Consider the following 10478-nt stretch of genomic DNA (forward strand, 5'->3'; position numbering starts at 1 on the left):
TTCTAATTTGCCTCCAAATTCTGTTGATAATATCAGCAACCAAGTAACTCCAGGTCCAGTTGTTAATCTGAGAAGTCCATTGGATCAAGGCCCATCTAATGACATAAGAGGACAAGTATTTCCTCATCCAACTACTGTTTTAAGAGGCCCAGTCCCTCATGGCTCAACTGTTGCCTTATGTGATCATCCTATTCATGATTCAATTGTTAACATAAGAGCTTCCGGTTCTCTTTTGCAAAATGGTCCCTCTACTGCGGTTACTAGTTCTTCTTTGGATCAATCCACTTCTGGAGTTGCTTTATCCCCAAATCAGTTTTCTCATCATTCAATGACTACACGGTCCAAATCCGGTATTCAAAAACCCCAACTAAGGTTGAATTTATCTAGCACTGTTGATGATGAGTTACCCTCTTGTTTTTCTAAAGCTGTTTTGTCTCCACATTGGCGAAAAGCAATGCAAGAAGAATATAATGCGTTGATAGACAATGGTACTTGGGAATTAGTTTCCGCTTCACCAACACAAAATGTGATAGGCTGCAAATGGGTTTTTAGAATTAAAAGAAAACCTGATGGGAGTATTGATCGTTATAAAGCTCGGCTTGTTGCTAAAGGCTTTCATCAACGGCCAGGATTTGAGTTTGGTGATACATTTAGTCCTGTCGTCAAACATACAACTATCAGGCTTATTCTCTCTATTGCTCTTGCCAAAAATTGGCCTATTAGACAGCTTGATGTCTCAAATGCTTTCTTGCATGGGGATTTAGAAGAAAATGTTTTTATGCATCAACCTTCTGGTTTTGTTGACTCAGTTAAACCAAATTATGTGTGTCATCTACGCAAGTCTTTATATGGACTCAAGCAAGCACCGCGTGCCTGGTATACGAAGTTGGCATCTTTTCTTTTATCTCAAGGATTTGTGGGCTCTAAAACTGATACCTCTTTGTTCCTTTATCATACCTCCAAGGTTACCTTATATGTCTTGGTATATGTTGATGATATATTGGTAACAAGAAGTAATTTGGGTATTATTAGTTCTCTCATCAAAGCTCTCTCCACTGCCTTTGCTATTAAGGATTTGGGTAACTTGAATTATTTCTTGGGAATTGAAGCCACTAGGACTGCTGAAGGGTTATTTTTATCTCAGCACAAGTATATTCTGGACTTACTATCTCAAGCCAATATGAGTACTGCTAAGCCAGTTTCTACACCTATGGCTTCTCAAGTTCCTCTTTCTCTACATGATGGAATCTTATTACCTGATGGAACTGAATTTCGTCGTGTGGTTGGTGCATTGCAATATTTGTCGAACACTCGTCCTGATATTGGATATGCTGTGAGTCGAGTTGCTCAATATATGCATAGTCCAACTGATGTCCACTGGAGTGCTGTCAAGCGTATACTTCGTTATTTACGTGGTACCTCCTCCATGGGTCTCTTCTTCTCCAGTACATCTTCTTTGTCTCTTAGTGCTTATTGTGATGCTGATTGGGCTGGTAATACGGATGATCGTCGTTCCACTACTGGTTTTTGTATTTTTCTTGGGAATCATCTCATTTCTTGGGGTTCTAAAAAGCAGCGTACTGTTGCTCGTTCTTCCACTGAAGCTGAGTATCGTGCCATAGCTTCTCTATCGCTGCTGAACTCATTTGGATTCGTTCTTTACTTGGAGAAATACATGCTTTTCTACCTAAAGCTCCTGAGATCTGGTGTGACAACATTGGGGCTACATACATGACAGCTAATCCTATATTTCATGCTCGGACTAAGCATCTGGAGATCGACTTTCATTTTGTTCGAGATTTAGTCTCCTCTCGACAGCTGTTTGTTCGGTATATCTCTACTTTGGACCAGCTCGCAGATTGTCTTACTAAGAGTCTTCCTCGTGGTCGTTTTGATTTACTCCGTAACAAGCTTACGGTTATAGATCCGCTAAGCTTGAGGGGGCATGTTAGAGATAATGACTCCAGCTGTCATTTGTAAAGTACATATATACTTTAGGTGTAGTATCTTGTATAAATACCTTTACCCATTCTAAATACAATCATCTGATTTTAGACTTTCTACAGAGTCTCTCTAATCTAATCTGTTCGATTGCTTTCTTTAAGAACATGTTCATGGATTCACTTCCCTCTTCATCACTCCATCGAATTGAAGTGTTTTGGCACGAAGGCATGCTTAATCATAATGCAGGAACCGGGCGTTTTTTATACCGCGATGATCCAGGGTAGCTAGGGTTCCTCGATGTATTGGAAAAACATCCTGAAAACTCTGATCAGGTGAAGAACATGGTTTCTATTCTCAAAAAAGGGTCCTATCTCTCCCTACATCTCCTGGCATACAGGAAGTCCTGCTCAGATTCCTGAATTGCTTACTTCCGTTTCATACTTCAGGTACTTCAGTTTCCCTACTTGACATCCCTTCTTCTTTTCTTGCTGATTCCTTAAGAATACTGGCATTGATCAATTACAAAAAACACAATTTTCCCCCTAACTTAGATCTATTTCTGTATTTCAATTACAGAGTATATTTATTAAAGAACTAGTGCAAGCGGATGAAGCAGGGGGTAAGACACTCTGTGCGGGCACTTTCTTGAACCCTGGCTCTTGGGATGCTTCCCTTCTTGCGGCTGGTACAACACTATCAGCAATGAAATACATATTAGATGGGTATGGGAAGATTTGCTATGCATTAGTACGTCCTCCAGGTCACCATGCTCAGCCTACACAAGCTGATGGTTATTGCTTCCTCAACAACGCTGGTCTTGCTGTTCAGTTGGCTTTAGACTCTGGCTGCAAGTAGGTTGTGACAATTGACATCGATGTACATTATGGAAATGGTGAAGGGCTAGGGTTAGGTTTTAATCTGAATATATGTCTACCTAATGGGGGGAAATGAGTACGCCATGAATGAATTGGTTGTCTCTGCTGTTCAGAAGTTTGAACCAGAATTGATAGTTCTGGTTATTGGCCAAGATTCTAGTGCTGTAAGTGAACTAACCATGTTTGTTTCATTTTTCTCAACCACCCAGTTGAATTATTTGTGTTGGGATCGGGAGTTATGGGGAAGAGTACTTTTTTTGGTTAAGATGAACCATATTTCTATGATTGCAGAATATTTTAGTATCTTAATTTTGTCCATGATTCTGTGTTACTTAGATAATTATTGTTATATGTAAAGTTTTTAGTATATACCAACTAGAGTTGGACTAAAATTGTGTGTAACTAGAGTAATGGATTATGTCTTGATTCTACACAAAAAAAAAATGGATTATGTCTTGATCTAGAGAAATAATAGAGTAGGCACTTATGGTAGGAAGAGAAGTTCTGATCCACCCATCTGTCTTTATACTACATCTTAGATGTTTTATCATCGAGAAACAAGTTCATGGCTTGGAGTCTAATCAAACCTGACGGCCTCTGAAAATGGCTCCACAATGTCATGTTCTTGCTGCAAGATTATGAAACAAAGAATTTAGAGAAGGGTGAGGTTGCATGATTTCTTCACAGTAAAATCTTTACCCGAGATTTGATCTGGGGAACATTCATCACCCAGAATATGATTAATTCTTTTTGGTAGGGATGGGAGTAGCCCACACTTGTGGTTGCTTTAAGCCAGATCGTTTCAATTGATTATCTAAACTAAAAAGTATGAGTATCCAAAGGCCAGCTTTGTAATGTGTAATGTGAATAAGTGGACTCAACCGTTTTATTCATGTAAAGTGTCAAAGTTGTTGGGAGAAATTTGATTTGATGGTTGGTTGGTAACTTTGGATCGACCCATTGCTTGCTCAGAGGCCAAGTGGGAGAAATTACTTGATTTTATTGTAACTATTTTCTAGTATGAAACTAAATAAATCAATTTACACTCGTCACAAAATAGAATAGGGCGTCAGGGACCAAAGAGGTAAAATTTTGTATTGCGTACTCAGAATCCCTTTCAACAGAACAAATAAGATTAAACCAACACCATAAGCAGATTCAGATGGTTTTCCAAAGCCACCAATTTTTCAATACAGATTTTTTAATCAATTAAACAAAGGCACAAACAAATGCGGATTTTCTACCATCGATTTACATACATACCTGCCCTTAGCAAATTATATGTTAATGAGCAATTTTACTGATCTACAGCTATCATACTTGTAAGCAAACCACAGGACTACAAACAGAAAGAAGCCTGGGTGGGATATTCATTATATTCTCTTCGGAAATTCTTGCCGAACAAAATACCTAAAGTACTCAAAAAGGAGTAGGACCTGTAACTTGTAGACAGACCACTCTACTCTTTGTACTGAAATAATAGAATTTCTATTGTTCAGTACAGTTTGGGTTGCTCTCATATTACAAAAACAGGATCTTTTCTTTAGATGAGATACAGGGATGATACCAAGCGTTAAAAACTCCTCTAAACTAGCAGAACAGCATTGATGCAACCATCGTTCTCTGGGTTATTTGTAACTTGAGCGTATTTTCCTGTAACCATCAACCAACATTAGCAGAAGCATTAACACAAGGAAACATGAACAAATATGAACAAACTCAAATACAAGAAGACTACTCACCCCACACTACTTTTCCAGCTGGAGTAACCAGACCAAGTTCACTAACATTCACCTGCAGAAATGGCAAAATTTTAAAATTTTCATTAATCAGAGAAATATGTTTAGGAAGGTTTAAACGAGTGGAAGCTATCAAAAGAACTACCAAGGCTAGGCCTTAATATTACCTCAATGATAGTTCCCCTGGTCATAACACCCAAAGAAGTATACATTTGACCATTGGGATTTTTCTTCACTCCTATTATCTCTAGATTAAATGTACACTTAAGCTCAGGGTGTGTAACATGGGCCTTGGTGAACCGCAAGCCAGAAGGACGAATGAATCTTTCATACTTCGGAGGCTTCCTTGTAAAACTAGGTCCCACAAATGTGGCCTTGGTTATCATCCTCTTCCATTGCTTTGCTGCAAAATAAAAAATGTTAGGAAACTTTCATCAATTTTTAACAGCAAAAGGGGATGACAATGCCCAGAAGAAAGGAGAGGGGATTAACTCTATATTAATCCCAGCTTGGAATGACATGCAAGCGAGTCATAATACATATACCAAACAAGAACAAAAATAATTTTATTTTCATCCACTGGAGACAACAAAATAGGTCTGATTCTGTTTTGTGACTCCTTCCATGGGAATGCAACAAACCCTGAAAATGTTCTAGTTCAATTCTTAAATAATGATACAAATCATACATGCAGTGACAAGTCCTTCGTAAGGTTAGCATCCATGTCAACCTTCAAATAGATCTCTACTATATGGTGTACACTAAGCTCGGAATTTGATTCAAACAATATCTTTCATTTCATTTGATTAAAAAAAACAGCTTCCTTCATAAAAATTGTCTGCTTCAAACAGGCATTCACCTCACCCAGTAACCTCCTCAATCTTGTCACCTATTAGAACTACTTCTAAGTTGCATTTCCAACTCTAGGCTTCTCAATCTCACTACCCATCAATCCCAAAGTCTGCTGTCTCAGAACCCTATAGCTAAGTACAATTAGTACACAGATAAAAGGAACCAAAATCCCATGTTTGCATGTTGGAGAAAAGAAGTCCAAAAATCATCTCATCTCATCTCATCACATCAAATAAGCTCACAAACATGTACACCAGCATGAATGGAAAATACCTAACAACCTTAAGACTAACAGAAGTCAAAATTTGCAAAAACAAAATGTAGAGTAAAAATAAAAGGAAAATATGAAACAACATCAAACAAAATGAAATATAAAAACTTACAAATCATTATAAGAATAAAAATAGAATAGAGGAAACTCACTTTTCCGTTTACCAGTCCTGACAACCCTGAACATCTCATCTTCAGCCACAGGTCTTACCTGCAGGGAAAAATAGTTCCCCATTATAATGATCTCCAGGAGTTAGAAGTGTACTGATTAAAAAATTCTACCAAGTGAACGCAAACTATTAACTTAGCCTTTTGTCTGGTGACATGAATAGATAATAATAGCAGTCCAAAAGTCAAAAGATAAACCTACCTTAGGCAGTGGAACATCCCATTTGCCTGCCTTTTTCTTTCCTCTTTTGCTTAATAGTGTTGCTAAGGACCTGGATAAACCATTGATTTTATCATCCACATGCGTGCAAGCATGAAAGCAGCACAGAAAACTAGCTGATTGACATGAACTACAAACCTTTGCCCTTGTTGTTGTTTCACGATCCAGAAGATAAGCAGGGATAGCTCCTTCATGAACCTCATCGTCCACCTTACGCCTAGTTGATGATTCTTCATGCATAGCAAGCCTGTCAAAGTATAAAGAATCTTACTACAAACCTAGTTGAAAGGCTGAGGTTAAAACTAACAGAACTTCCAACAAATGTAGAGTAACACGAGATATGAAGCAGTTGCCTAACCAGTGAAAATATTAACAGGCCATAATTTTTAAATTCAAAAGCAATACAATGAAACTAAAACAATCAGACTCTTTGACAAAGCTGAAAAGGAGGTGCCAATTCATTAGTCCCTTAATCCCACACCTGATCCAGATGCCTTAATTTCCTTTCAACTTTACAAAAATTGATTCTAACACAAAATTAGTAGGCTGCCACTTGACCCATGCTTTGGCTGAAGGACAGGAATACCTAGTGAGGGTATACAAAGGACCGAGTGGTAACCATGACAGGTTAAAAGCAGAAGCAAGGATTCTTAGACAAGTTTCTAGACATGATTACTTCCTTCTACAGTATACCAAACAAAAAAGGAGAGAAGGCCACAGTTAAACCAGATCAAAAGATGAATATTTAGAGACCCATTCCAGAAGTGAAGGATTTGCTCAAGGCTTAAGAAAACAAGTTTCGCAGCCCCTCTCTTATCTATTTCCAATTCTTGCCAATCTCCATTGTCAATCATCTCTACTCAGGTATACTGTTAGCTCAATTACTACTGCCACTCCCCTTCCAGAAAATCCACACCACCACTAAGGTCATCATCATGACCAGCATCATCTATCACATCTTGTGACTCAGAATATTTCCTAAAATGTTTTGATGCAACAGAAATTGTCCAGATGGGTATATTGGCTCAGGAAACCTTAGTTTGACCCATGATTTGCTTTTATAGGCCTTAGGCTTCTTGTTTTTGGGTTTATCGAAATAGATTACAGACCTATACAGTAGAAATAATACTACACAGGATTAGTACTCGGGAATTTTTTTTTTTTTTTACCAATCAGAGTTGCATAAGGATTTGACACTGAATCCTATTTGGGGATCCTAGCTTGACAACCCAAACCTGATTTTTTCTCTTCTCCTGTCTACTATCTTCCTCTTTTTTCTTTCTCCCAGGAACATATTCATTCATTTAAACTGTCAAGATAATCTCACCAATAATTGATCATCCCCAACCCACTTTATTTCTTTAAATCCTCTAAACAACACACCCATCTCAGGAAGTCATCCACAACAATCTCCATAAACCAATCCAACTAACAGAATACCATAATTGGATTGTATCACCCTCACAGCACTAGAAGAATTAGATCCAAGTTGCAGCCTCATCTGAAAATTTCAGTAAACAAATTCCCCTCATCTAACCTAGAAAACAAACCCTAACACACTGCTGTTCCAACTTGAGTAATAATTCACTACCGATTAACACCAAACAGCTGAGGAAGGTATAACCCAACCACTACTCACCCTAGATCCACGCTACTGACTCTTAATGGATCCTTCTCCAATCTATAAATGCATCATGTTTTGCCGAGACCAAAGCAACCACTTCCAATTTAGATTGGCATGAAGAAATTTCACCAGATTAAAGATGATGGTTATTTTTGTATGACCTCACTCATCATCATTATTGGAGTAAGCTTAACCATTCCAAAGTAAAAAATCTAACTTAATGCAATGATACCTCCCAAAGAATGGCATTTCCTAAGAAGATATCTCAAGGGAACCAACATTTAATCCTTCTTTTTTTTGGGGGCGGGGGGGGGGTGGAGGGAACAATTACAATTAGTGTAGTACATTGCCAAGAGATTATTGACAAGGGCAACCACTCAGGTTTTCCAAAGGGCCCTACCATGCATGGGTTCCTACAGATCCTCAAGAAGAAAGCAACATTCTATACATGGTATCCATCTTGTCATTCATTTGTTATGGACAGATTCCGACTTCAAGACAGGCAAGCAACTTTCAACTAAATTCGTATGGGTGTTCCCTGAGCAATAGTGGACCACCAAAAGTCATGGACATTTGACAATCAGTAGAAACATACGGGAGTAACCAAGACCACCAGTGAGTTGGGAAATGCAAGTTAAATGAAAACAGACAGATAGGAAAAGCAAGTTAAATGAAAACAGACAGACAGGCAAAGCAAGTTCAATATCTATTAACAGCTCAAATCCATCCTATGGGTTTGACAATCCTATAGTTCCACTTAAAAAATCTACACTGCTTGAGTTGAAGCAACAATCTCATAGGCTTGAAGACTCGGTAATTTATTTCGAGTAGGTACCAGAAGAGGAACATAAAATTCCAGATACTCCACGATCTACAATTGATATTCAGGATCAATTACCCAGTAGACCACCCAAATAGATTACTTCTCAATCTTTACAGCACTGTAGCTTCTACTATCTCATTACTTGTCACAGAAGTATTCTTTCTTAAATCTTATCAATGAAATTGTGGCAAAACATACAAGTGCACCCCTGACATTCAATGCTAAATTTGCAAACTGTAACTCTATTATGAAACTTCCGAAGTGGTACTTTATTTTTATGATGATGAAGAGAAATGAAATGCAACTTTGATAGACATTTAAATTTGTACTCCATATAGACCTCAGTTACTCCAGCAATATCCTACTTGCAGTAACTAGACTTGCCGAAAGCAGTGAAGCAGCTAAAGTTAAACAAAAACTAGCTCAGGTTCAATAACAAAAAACCTATTTCTTACACTGTAAGTTGTGCACATCTCTCCAAACCGTTCTAAAATGAAAGGATTCGCTTCGTTTTGGAAACCAAATAAAAGTCAAAGCTAGACAATAAAAGATAACGCAGGAGGATATCAAATAGTAAAATAAAATCTTTAAGACGTTTTAAAACCACAAAGCTATAGAAACGTAACAGAACTCACGTTTTCTTCATTAAAGCCTTCTCGGCATAACGTTTCTTCGCAAACATCTTACCCTTGATACCCAAGGCCTGATTCAAAGGAACATATCTTAATATGTTAAAATTTAGAGAAAACAAAAACAAATTTTCAAGAGGGAAACCAAAAATGAAGGAAAAGCAATAACAAGAAGTTAAGCGATAGACATTTTAAAAAATAAAATAGAGAATACCTTCTGAGCAATAGAAGATTGCTTGTGAACTTCACGAGCTTCCTTCTTTCGCTTGCGCTCGAAGTGATCAGGGCGATAGCCATGTCGCTTGCGATGAAGGTCGATATAATCTCCTTGCGGCTAAAGAAGATCAACAAAGAATAAGAAAGGAGAACTGTAGTCAGTAAAGGAAATCATTAAGACAAGCATGTTATCTGCACAAAATAAACGTCATCACAATCGAATTTCACATACCATTGTGACCGAGCAGGGGAAGTTTCTGCAGAGAGAGAAAAGAAAAACCTTCGCTACTTGGGTTTAGGGTTTTCGATTTGAAGGAGTAGGAAAATTAGGAAAGAGGTACACTACCCTCACAGACAGTGAAGAAGCAGTTCCAGATAGAGCAATTCAAAGGCAAAACGAAATCGAACGGCGAACGATTCCAGGAACGCCCGCTTATTCTGAGATTGGGGCAATCGTTCTCCCTTCGTTTCTTGACGTGTTGCGTATGTATGTAATTGAAATTTCCTTCTATCAGGTTAAGGAAGAAACATTCAAACTTCCGACGATGAACAGAAGTTGATAAGGGAAAACCAGGTTTCGTTTCTTTCCTCAAAATAAGAGAGAGTTAAAAATAGCTGCTTTTTTTTTTTCTTTTTTTTTTTTTTTTTTTTTTTTTTTTTTTGATATGTGGTTCATCCAGGCCAGCTTGCGCGCATCACGATTTACATCCTCAAGGGAGCTTTTTTTATATTAATGCCACAGAGTGGGTGCGAACCCAAGACTTCTCCTAGGAAAGTTGGATCTTTAACCGCTTTAACATACCACCTATGACTACACTTTCTAAACTCCAATAACGCGAGCTTGAATCTTGCCGTCAAAACCTAGGGCTTGAGAAATGGGGGGTTTGGGATCGGGTAGATCGATCCGAGGACTTATTTTGTAAATTTATAAAATTTTAAATTTTAAATATAAAAAATTAAAAAAAAATCATTTACAAATACACCCATAATTTGATTCTCAACCATTAAATCATATTGTAATGAAGTGGCAAATCAATACCTTTGACAGTAGCCAGCAGCCGTTTTGCAAATAAAAATTCGATCAACTTACACATAGTTGAGATCGTTGAAGGGAATTG

At 37.8% G+C, this 10478-nt stretch overlaps 1 pseudogene across 1 annotated transcript; it reads right to left on the reverse strand.

Moving 5' to 3' along the window:
- Positions 1 to 4156: 4156 nt before the first annotated feature.
- On the reverse strand, positions 4157 to 9950 carry LOC149011659 (uncharacterized; annotated as a pseudogene). Its single transcript, XR_016174737.1, has 9 exons — positions 9593 to 9950; positions 9359 to 9478; positions 9151 to 9218; positions 6207 to 6315; positions 6051 to 6120; positions 5834 to 5891; positions 4726 to 4961; positions 4562 to 4613; positions 4157 to 4472 (listed from the first exon to the last, which is right to left on the reverse strand). The product of XR_016174737.1 is annotated as an uncharacterized LOC149011659 (transcript).
- Between the last annotated feature and the right edge of the window lie 528 nt (positions 9951 to 10478).

Source organism: Hakea prostrata, chromosome 7 (assembly GCF_041222555.1).
Source record: "Hakea prostrata isolate BN-2017 chromosome 7, UWA_Hpros_2, whole genome shotgun sequence".
NCBI classification, from domain to species: Eukaryota; Viridiplantae; Streptophyta; class Magnoliopsida; order Proteales; family Proteaceae; genus Hakea; species Hakea prostrata.